Source organism: Natator depressus, chromosome 4 (assembly GCF_965152275.1).
Source record: "Natator depressus isolate rNatDep1 chromosome 4, rNatDep2.hap1, whole genome shotgun sequence".
NCBI classification, from domain to species: domain Eukaryota; kingdom Metazoa; phylum Chordata; order Testudines; family Cheloniidae; genus Natator; species Natator depressus.
The window spans coordinates 808,656-819,896 of NC_134237.1; the positions used below are offsets into that span (position 1 = coordinate 808,656).

The 11,241-nt window shown below is 56.4% G+C and overlaps 1 long non-coding RNA gene across 12 annotated transcripts in view; it reads right to left on the bottom strand.

Moving 5' to 3' along the window:
* The window catches only part of LOC141986098 (uncharacterized), a 184,455-nt gene extending 177,716 nt beyond the window's left edge, over positions 1 to 6,739 (bottom strand). For 2 of the 12 annotated variants that reach the window (XR_012639178.1, XR_012639177.1), the window contains exons 1-5: positions 6,071 to 6,723; positions 4,453 to 4,654; positions 4,262 to 4,321; positions 3,218 to 3,380; positions 2,842 to 2,977 (exon numbers count right to left, since the gene is read on the bottom strand). This is a non-coding gene — a long non-coding RNA (uncharacterized LOC141986098). Of the gene's footprint in view, positions 1 to 335; positions 769 to 1,732; positions 2,538 to 2,841; positions 2,978 to 3,217; positions 3,381 to 3,537; positions 3,651 to 4,261; positions 4,322 to 4,395; positions 4,655 to 6,070 lie in introns of those variants that run through there. The other 10 variants (XR_012639181.1, XR_012639180.1, XR_012639182.1 and 7 more) reach the window with 8 other exon arrangements.
* Positions 6,740 to 11,241: the final 4,502 nt, after the last annotated feature.

Genomic DNA, 11,241 nt, shown 5'->3' on the forward strand with positions numbered 1-11,241 from the left:
GGGCACTGTTTGTAAACCCACAGCTGCCAGACACATACTGGCCCATCCAGCCGTCCGCTGCCAGCGTGCTCTGCCATACCACCTCCCCTTCCCACTACGCCCACCCCCTTATGCCCAGGAACTCCCATGCCCAGTGCCCCCTCACCCAGAGATCTGGCCCACAGATCCCTATGCCCAGAACCCCCCACTGCCCAGTGCCCCTCTCACAGCCCCCCTACAACTGCCCAGCACCCCATATTCCTGAGGGAATTCCCCCGGGCAGTTCTGTGGGAACTCCCCAGACACAGCTCCTACAGCCAATCAACCAGCACTGAACAAATATCCTTCCAGGCCAGATTTTAGCAGAGAGCCTCTAAGCCTCACTGCGGGGAGCTTCCCCCCACCAGCCCTGAACAGAATATCGCTGCCAGCCTCCAGCCCAGGGTTGAGCCTTCACTTCCTCCCATGCAGCTCTCAGAGAAAAAGCTCCTTCGGTTCCCCGAAGGGGAAAATCCACAAACAAACCTTCCCTTTGCTCTCACACCTCTAGGGGCCCAGGACAGCCAGGTATCCATCCCAGTCCATGCAGGGGTAGGAGTTCCTGCTGCTCCCTGTTGACAAACACTGACCTTGCGCTGCCCTGGGGGGGCTGGGGGAGCTGCCCCATTTTCCACACGTACGTCCTGTTTCTGGGAAGGAAGAACTACGGCCCTAGTGATAACTCCCTGCTGCACCGTGCTCTGCACAATGCCAGAGCCTCACCGGGCCGGAGCCTCCTTTGTCAGCCACCTGCGAGAGGAGCAGGCTCGTTTCCACAAGACTTGGGGAGTTCGGAGAGACAGGGCAGAGGATGAAGTCTAGAGACACCAGTGGGAGCCCCATGCCCTGAGCTAAGAGAGCTAGTGCCCGATAAAAGAGCCTTCGCCGTAGAGCTTCCACCACCCGTGGCGGAGAGGAGCCAGCAGTGGCGGGGGGTGTGCGGGGGGAGAGGAGCCCCGCGCCTGGCCAGCTGAGAGGAGCGAGCAGTGGACGGGGGGAGGGGAGACGAGCCAGCGGGCAGGGGGACCTGAGGGCACATGGCAAGTGGAAGGGGCTGGGCCGCGGCGCCTTCGAAACATGGGCAGTGCCAGGTTAACAAGACCACCAGTGGCTCCATGGAGCCGGGCCCATGCTCAGAAGGGGCCCTGGCCTGCTCCTCATGCACTGCACCCCGAGACCCCACTGGTCCCCACCCCCGCCCACCATTTACTCCTCTCAGCCTGGTCCGTGGACGGCCAAGGGCTCCTCTCCACCCCGTGGCCCCCCTGCCAGCTTCTTTCTGTCCCCTGGCAGGACCCCAGTGCACCTCCAGCTGCAGGCCTGTCGGGCCCCACCTGTCTCCCCAGAGCTGAGCTGCCTGGGACTGATGCAGAAGCCTGGCCAGTCTCGGCTGGTTGGGGGAGGGCAGTGCGGGGGGAGGGGCTTGGCTGGGCCCCTCCAGGCAATGGGTCCTGATGGAGCCCGGCAGGGGCAGGCCCTGGACTGGCTGATTGCACCACTTCCGAGGGGCCAGAGCGATTCCCCACCCCAGGTCCAGCTCTGGCGGTTCAGCCCGGCTGACACACTCACCTCCCAGCAGGGCCAGTGAGTGGGGCCAGGAGGCAGGGCTTGGGGGAGTGGGTCACTAGAGGGCCTGGAGCCGGGGGATGCTGGGCTGTGAGGGGGCAGGGAACGTGTGTGTTGGGGCACTAGGGAGTGGGGTTCTGTTGGGGGTGCTGGACAGTTGTGGTGTTGTGCTGGGCACTGTGCATATTTGGCAGGGTCTGGGGGGGGCGCGCTGGGCACAGCGGGTCTGGGGGGGCTTTGGCCATAGGGAATTGGAGGGGGGATGTTCAAGTGTTGGGCAGGGGGGCTGTGTGGCACAGCATGGGCCCACCCCCAAGGGGAAGGGGTACGCTGGCAGCACAGGGCTGGGTGGGCCATTGTGCATCTGGCAACTGCTGGTTCGTAAATAGTGCTCTCGTTCTGGGTGGAGCGGGGCTGCCCCTGCCATGCCATATTGCCCCTGACTGACCCCTCGCTCTGAGGACAGACCCCCCCCCGTGCCATGCTCCATTGCCCCATGGGGCGCCCACAAATATGTTGGCACCGGGCCCACCAAAGGTTAATCAGAAACCCAGCACTGGGCGTGGACCCTGAGCGAGGCTTTTGGGTGATGTAGTAATGGAACTAGAGAGTGATTAGGGGGGTTCTTGGCATCTCTAATCCCAGCCCCACTTCTCCTGTGCCCAAAGTCGCCCAAAGAGAGCGAGCCACCCCTCTCCGTCTCAGACCCCACAGCCCAAAAGGCATGACTGGCCACTCACGCTGTGACCCAGTTACACCAATGAAGTCTCCCCAGACTCTCTAAGAAGATAGGGAGTGGGAGGAGCAACCCCCGTAGCCTGGCAGGCAGTACGCGTCCTTCCCAGTAGGGCAGAGACCATGGCCACAGGCAGATAGACCCAGCCGAGCCCAGAGGAGACTGGGAGGGGGGAGCAGAGGAAGAGGATGTAGGCAACTGAACATGATAGGTGTTCCTGAAAGGAGAGAGAGAGTTTGAGTGTGAGTTGGCCAACACAGTAGAGAAGACAGAGAGAGAGAGAGAGAGAGAAACCTAGGAGGAAGGAAAGAAACTCAGAACAGGGAGTCACCCTCAGGGATCCAACCTTCTCCTGGGGAGCACACCCCACTCCTGGCCAGAGAGATGATCAGCCCCCGCAAATGGCAACATCATCTCCCTTGAAGCCACAGCTAGGCAGGAAACCCACACCAGCTAACGGGAAGTCCCTGCTTGGAGCCAGGGGGGCTGTGACCAGAGCCCTCCCCAAACCAGACACTTACCTCACTGACAGCGACAGCTGCTTCGCTCCCAGCTGGACAGGTCTTGCCTGGCATCAACAGGATTCACGCTCTCACTGCTCTCGCTCACTTTCCATCTCACCTCGGGGCTGGACTCCGTCCTCATGACTTCTTTCCCCTTGGTATTAAACACAACACAAGAGGGAAAGGAAAAGCAGTGGTGGCGAGGCTCCTCTTCTCGCTCCTCCCGCATCCCAGGGCTCTGGCTTCAACCCTCCTCCCATTATGCCATCACAGATACAATTAGAAATCCCCCCTCTGCACCTGCACCCAAAGGAGTCACTCTGCACAGGAGACGATTGTCTCTTCCCCTGCCCTTAATACCACGCGCAGCTCACGGCCTCTGAAGAAAACTAACCTGGGAAGAGCTGAGGAAGAGAGTGCCCTCACCGCTGACTCACACTCAGTGCTGGGAAAGGCAGAAAGCTCAGGACTGTTCATCTCTGCTTACCGGGATGTCCAGCCTGCTCAGCTCCACTTCTTCCAGCTTCTCCTCTGCCTGGGGCTCCTGGGCGACTCATCTGCAAGCGCAGGAAATAACCGATGAGCGAGGCAGCCCTGCCCATAGCTCTACCGGTGCGCGAGAGCTTGGCCTCCCTCCGTCTCCCACATGCTCTGGAGCAGCCCCATGCGATGAAAAGAGACAGAGCCAATGGGCTGCGTGGCCAGTCACCCCACCTCCCCCACTGTCGCCTCCAGGACCCGCTATGATTCTCTTCCCTCCTGCTAGATGGTGCAGGCTCTCGAGACCAAGCCTGTGGGGATCAATGCGCACTTCTCCTGCCCATGGCCTGCGGTAGGAGGCACGACAAAGAGAGAGAGAAGGTGCGTTGTCCAACATAGAAGACAAGACAGAGAGAGAGGGGGAATAGGAGAAATTAAAGTCACTCAGCACCTCGAGTCACCCTCCTGGATCCAACCTCCTGCTGGGCTTGGACACACCACTCCCACCAAGAGAGATGAGCAGTCCCCAAACCAAGCACTCCTCTCACAGACAGAGACAGCTGCTCCACTCCCAGCTGAACAGGTCTTGCCTGGCATTAACAGTGCTTGCACTCTAGCTCGCTTTCCATCTCTCCACCAAGGCGGACTCTGTCCCCGCCCCCCTCACCCTCCAACATACACACACACACTTACACACTTCTTTTCCCTTGGTGCCAAACACAAGGCAAGAAGGAAAAACAAAAGTTATCGTCACACTCTGCCATGATGGCGAGGCTCTGCTTCTTGCATCTCCCACACCCCAGGGCTCTACCCTGAACCCCCTTCCCATGATGTTCTGGGAGCTACAATTAGAAGCACCCCAGTGCACCTGCACCCAAAATCGTCACTCTGCACAGAAGACTCTTGTCCCTTCCACTGGTCTTAACCCCGCAGAGCCCTTGGCCCAGCTAGGATGCACCTTATTATTCTTGAGTACTGGGGCGCTCGTCCTCTCCTTCCTATCCCTCTTGGACTCCATCTGTGAGAGAGGACAGGGAAGCGTTACAGACACAGACACCCTCCCCCAGCTCTCTTTGCGCCCTGGGCTCACACCTGGTTGTCTCCCCAACCCTTGGCATTGTCCAGCATGTCTCCCTCCACAGAAGTCACCTGGCCTCATCTTAGACGCCATCTTCATATCGCTCTTCTCCTTCCCAGAGCTCCTGCTCTGCTCCTCAGACCCGTCTGTCCTCAGCTCTGCAGGCAGAGGGGAAGGGGCACCGTGGGATCACACACGCCCCATTGCAGACACCCCGTTGCATCCACAGGGCTCCCAAACGGTGTCACCTTCGGCCAAAAACCACACCCCACCCTGAGGGAGCAAAGAGTCTTTGTGAGCCCAGCACACACCAGACAGGAAAAGATTCACACCCACACCCAGCCCAGCCACACTGGGAGCTTGCCCCCCTTCCCAGCCACGGGGCTCATGGATGGAGAAGTTTGGGGGGCTGTGGGGGCCCCTGAAGGACTAGCTCAGCGTGTGAATGAGTGACCAGGATATCTGTGGGGGGCGGACTGTGGGGTTGAGGTGTCCGGGGGGACCCAAGGGAAGGGAATGGGGGATTCGAGGTAGAGGAGGGAAGGGTTACCAAGGTGCACTGTGGGAATAGGGGATTTAGAGACCCCAGAGGGGCAGGTGGGGGCGTGTTTGAGGGCCCCACGGTGGCTGGAAAGGGGAACCCGGCAGGTTGGGGGGTAGCCGAGACGGGCGATGAGGAACCTGGCACGCTGGGGGTGGATGGGGGGAGGGGGGACGGGAAAGGGGGGCCAGCAGTGGGGAAAGGGGGGGGAGTCCGTGGGGCGGGGTGCTGAGGACGGGGGAGGAGCTGGGGGCGGCAGCACATTTCGGGGGACGCTGGGGGCCGAGGGATGAGGAAAAGGATTGGGGTGACCTGGGGGGAGTTTGGGGAGCGGGGTCTGAGGGATCCCCCGGATGGAGGGCGGGGCTGGGGGGGCCCGCGGGGGGCTGGAGGGGTGTCGGGGCAATGGCTGAGGGGGGGGCTGAGGGAGCGCGCGGGGGGGAGGGGTCGGGGCGCAGACTCGGGCCGGGGGCGGGGCCGGGCTGATTGTGGCGCGGGCGACACGCGGCTGAGGACGGGGGAGGGACCCGCTCCGCCCACGTGACCCTCCACCCCCCCTTGGGGGCTTCTGACCTTCTCCTCATGGCGTCCTGAGAGCCGCCCTCACTTCCTGTGGCCGCAACTTCCGCTTTGAGCAGGGAGGTCTGACGCCGGAAGCCCGGGCAGACCGTGGCCGGCCCCGCCCCCCTTCCTGCCCCGGCCGCAGCCGGTGTCTGACCCCCAGTGGGGGGGCTGGGGGCGCTCCGAGGCCCCGCCCCCGGTGGCTCCCCCTCCCCGTCCCTGGGGCAGGGGTTTGGGGGGCGAGGGGAGCCGGCTCCGGGTGCTCTGGGGCGGGAGCACCGGGGGAAGAAGAGGGGTGCTCAGCACCCACCAGGGTGACCAGCCATCAGGGGACCAAGGGAGCCCAGCTCGCCCAGGGCGGGTGGGGGCAGGGCAGTTTCGGGGGGGGGGAGCCCCGACCCCAGCAGGAGATGCGGCGCTGAAGCCCCCCGCTGCCCGAGCAGCAGAAGCTGCAGGGCTGAAGCCCCGACGCCCCCCCGTGCAGAGCTGGCCTGAGCCCCCTCTCCCGTTCCCCCCCGTGCGTTCCCCCTGTGTGGGGCTGGCTCTCACTCTCAGGCTGTGGAGAAATTCAGCCCCAATCTGCCCACCTTGGTGTCTCCGTTTCCCCCTCGTCACACAGCCGTGACTGGACTGTGCCGAGGAGGCGGGGTCAGTATTAGCCCCAGGCGGGATCTAGGGTACACGGAGGTGAAGTGACTTTCCCAAGGCTAAGCAGGGAGTCTGTGGCAGAGCAGAGACCCAAACCCAGCACCCCGAGCCCCCAGGGCTGTGACTGAACCACTGGGCGACCTTCCTACCCGGAGCCTCCTCTGCGCTTTGAGTGTGTGGGTGGGCCAGGCCCTAGATCGAGCCACCAGGCGGGGGCATGGGGAAAGGCACATGGGTGGGAAGCAAGAAGGGGAAACATCAGGAAGGGGAGCAAAAACTTGGAGAAGAAAGAAGAGAGGGGCAGGGGGAGGAGAAAGACTCCCCATGGCTTGTCCCTTGCAGCTGCCACCTTCCCACAGCCATCACTGGCCCACAGCTGCCAAAGAGGCCCCAGGCAGGTGTGAAGTGGAGCGAATCTCAGGTCTTTCCACTGGGCTGTTAGTGAAGACACCTGGAGCTGAGTGTAATCATTTTAAAACCCTGTAACTCCTGATCATGTCCTTACCTAGTTCGTTACTATTTTAATGATGGCATTAAGAACCCAATAACAATAATCAGTAGGTTTCAGAGTAACAGCCGTGTTAGTCTGTATTCGCAAAAAGAAAAAAGAAAAGGAGTACTTGTGGCACCTTAGAGACTAACCAGTTTATTTGAGCATGAGCTTTCGTGAGCTACAGCTCACTTCATCGGATGCATAGCATATTGTGGAAACTGCAGAAGACATTATATACACACAGAGACCATGAAACAAAACTTCCTCCCACCCCACTGTCCTGCTCGTAACAGCTTATCTAAAGTGGCACCCTGACAGCAGGATTGTCCGGCTATGTAGACTCACTCCTCAGGCCCTACGCTACCAGTACTCCCAGCTATCTTCGAGACACCACTGACTTCCTGAGGAAACTACAATCCATCGGTGATCTTCCTGATAACACCATCCTGGCCACTATGGATGTAGAAGCCCTCTACACCAACATTCCACACAAAGATGGACTACAAGCCATCAAGAACACTATCCCCGATAATGTCACGGCTAACCTGGTGGCTGAACTTTGTGACTTTGTCCTTACCCATAACTATTTTACATTTGGGGACAATGTATACCTTCAGATCAGCGGCACTGCTATGTGTACCCGCATGGCCCCACAGTAGGCCAACATTTTTATGGCTGATTTAGAACAACGCTTCCTCAGCTCTCGTCCCCTAACGCCCCTACTTTACTTGCGCTATATTGATGACATCTTCATCATCTGGACCCATGGAAAAGAAGCCCTTGAGGAATTCCACCATGATTTCAACAATTTCCATCCCACCATCAACCTCAGCCTGGTCCAGTCCACACAAGAGATCCACTTCCTGGACACTACAGTGCTAATAAACGATGGTCACATCAACACCACCCTATACCGGAAACCTACTGACCGCTATTCCTACCTACATGCCTCCAGCTTTCACCCTGACCACACCACACGATCCATCGTCTACAGCCAAGCTCTGCGATACAACCGCATTTGCTCCAACCCCTCAGACAGAGACAAACACCTACAAGATCTCTATCAAGCATTCTTACAACTACAATACCCACCTGCGGAAGTGAAGAAACAGATTGATAGAGCCAGAAGAGTTCCCAGAAGTCACCTACTACAGGACAGGCCTAACAAAGAAAATAACAGAACGCCACTAGCCGTCACCTTCAGCCCCCAACTAAAGCCCCTCCAACGCATCATCAAGGATCTACAACCTATCCTGAAGGATGACCCAACACTCTCACAAATCTTGGGAGACAGGCCAGTCCTTGCCTACAGACAGCCCCCCAACCTGAAGCAAATACTAACCAGCAACCACATACCACACAACAGAACCACTAAGCCAGGAACCTATCCTTGCAACAAAGCCAGTTGCCAACGGTGCCCACATATCTATTCAGGGGACACGATCACAGGGCCTAACAACATCAGCCACACGATCAGAGGCTCGTTCACCTGCACATCCACCAATCTGATATATGCCATCATGTGCCAGCAATGCCCCTCTGCCATGTACATTGGTCAAACTGGACAGTCTCTACGTAAAAGAATAAATGGACACAAATCAGATGTCAAGAATTATAACATTCATAAACCAGTCGGAGAACACTTCAGTCTCTCTGGTCACGCGATTACAGACATGAAAGTTGCGATATTACAACAAAAAAACTTCAAATCCAGACTCCAGCGAGAGACTGCTGAATTGGAATTCATTTGCAAATTGGATACAATTAACTTCGGCTTGAATAGAGACTGGGAGTGGCTAAGTCATTATACAAGGTAACCTATTTCCCCTTGTTTTTTCCTCCACCCCCCCGCCGCCCCTCAGATGTTCTTGCTAAACCCTGGATTTGTGCTGGAAATGGCCCACCTTGAGTATCATGCACATTGTAAGGAGAGTGATCACTTTAGATAAGCTATTACCAGCAGGAGAGTGGGGTGGGGGGAGAGAAAACCTTTTGTAGTGGTAAATACCCATTTTTTCATGCTTTGTGTGCATAAAAAGATCTTCGATACTTTCCACAGTATGCATCCGATGAAGTGAGCTGTAGCTCACGAAAGCTTATGCTCAAATAAATTGGTTAGTCTCTAAGGTGCCACAAGTACTCCCTTTCAGCTAGTTGAAAGCAGCTATCAAATCCCCCCTCATTCTTCTCTTCTGCAGACTAAACAATCCCAGTTCCCTCAGCCTCTCCTCAGAAGTCATATGCTCCAGTCCCCTAATCATTTTCGTTGCCCTCCGCTGGACTCTTTCCAATTTCTCCACATCCTTCTTGTAGTGTGGGGCCCAAAACTGGACACAGTACTTCAGATGAGGCCTCATCAATGTCGAATAGAGGGGAATGATCACATCCCTCGATCTGCTGGCAATGCCCCTACTTATACAGCCCAATATGCTATTGGTCTTCTTGGCAACAAGGGCACACTGTTGACTCATATCCAGCTTCTCGTCCACTGTAACCCTTAGGTCCTTTTCTGCAGAACTGCTGCCTACCTGTTCGGTCCCTAGTCTGTAGCGGTGCATGGGATTCTTCCGTCCTAAGTGCAGGACTCTGCACTTGTCCTTGTTGAACTTCATCAGATTTCTTTTGGCCCAATCCTCCAATTTGTCTAGGGCCCTCTGTATCCTATCCCTACCCTCCAGAGTATCGACCTCTCCTCCCAGTTTAGTGTCATCTGCGAACTTGCTGAGGGTGCAATCCACGCCAACCTCCAGATCAGTGGTCCCCAACCTTTCTGTGGGAACAGCACATTACTCTTCCCAGAAGACTGTGGCAAGGCGCAAGACACCCTGCGGCCAAAATGCCGCCGAGAAACGGTAATGCCTCTAGGTGTCGCCGCTTCTCGGCAGAATTTCGGCGGCATCCCTTCTGGCCACTGCCACTTCTCGGCAGCATTTCAGCGGGAGGTTCCTCGGTGGGATGTCCTGCAGGCGCACAATAATGCCCTGGCGGGTGCCATGGCACCCACTGCCACCGCGTTGGGGACCACTGCTCCAGATCGTTAATGAAGATATTAAACAAAACTGGCCCCTTTAGCACTCTCGGATGCAGCGCATCCGGCCCCATGGACTTGTGCTCCTCCAGCTTTTCTAAATAGTCCTGAACCACTTGTTTCTCCACAGAGGGCTGGTCACCTCCTCCCCATGCTGTGCTGCCCAGTGCAGTAGTCTGGGAGCTTATCTTGTTCGTGAAGACAGAGGCAAAAAAAGTATTGAGTACATTAGCTTTTTCCACATCCTCTGTCACTAGGTTGCCTCCCTCATTCAGTAAGGGGCCCACACTTCCCTTGACTTTCTTCTTGCTGCTAACATACCTGTAGAAACCCTTCTTGTTACTCTTAACGTCTCTTGCTAGCTGCAACTCCCAGTGTGATTTGGCCTTCCTGATTCCACTCCTGCATGCCTGAGCAATCTTTTTAGACTCTTCCCTGGTCATTTGTCCAATCTTCCACTTCTTGTAAGCTTCTTTTTTGTGTTTAAGATCAGCAAGGATTTCACTGTTAAGCCAAGCTGGTCGCCTGCCATATTTACTATTCTTTCGACACATCGGGATGGTTTGTTCCTGCAACCTCAATAAGGATTCTTTAAAATACAGCCAGCTCTCCTGGACTCCTTTCCTCCTCATGTTATTCTCCCAGGGGATCCTGCCCATCAGTTCCCTGAAGGAGTCAAAGTCTGCTTTTCTGAAGTCCAGGGTCCGTATTCTGCTGCTCTCCTTTCTTCCTTGTGTCAGGATCCTGAACTCGACCATCTCATGGTCACTGCCTCCCAGGTTCCCATCCGCTTTTGCTTCCCCTACTAATTCTTCCCGGTTTGTGAGCAGCAGGTCAAGAAGAGCTCTGTCCCTAGTTGGTTCCTCCAGCACTTGCACCAGGTAATTGTCCCCTACAGTTTCCAAAAACTTCCTGGATTGTCTATGCACCGCTGTATTGCTCTCCCAGCAGATATCAGGGTGATTGAAGTCTCCCATAAAACCAGGGCCTGTGATCTAGTAACTTCCGTTACTTGCCGGAAGAAAGCCTCTTCCACCTCATCCCCCTGATCCGGTGGTCTATAGCAGACTCCCACCACGACATCACCCTTGTTGCTCACACTTCTAAACTTAATTCAGAGACACTCAGGTTTTTCTGCAGTTTCATACCAGAGCTCTGAGCAGTCATACTGCTCTTTTACTTACAGTGCAACTCCCCCTCCTTTTCTGCCCTGCCTGTCCTTCCTGAACAGTTTATATCCATCCATGAAAGTACTCCAGTCATGTGAGTTATCCCACCAAGTCTCTGTTATTCCAATCACAATATAATTCCTTGACTGTGCCAGGACTTCCAGTTCTCCCTACTTGTTTCCCAGGCTTCTTGCATTCGTGTATAGGCACTTAAGATAACTCGCTGATCGTCCCGCTTTCTCAGTATGAGACAGGAGTCCTCCCCTCTTGCGCTCTCCTGCTTGTGCTTCCTCCCGCTATCCCATTTCCCCACTTACCTCAAGGCTTTGGTCTCCTTCCCCCAGTGAACCTAGTTTAAAGCCCTCCTCACAAGGTTAGCCAGCCTACTTACGAAGATGCTCTTCCCTCTCTTCGTTAGGT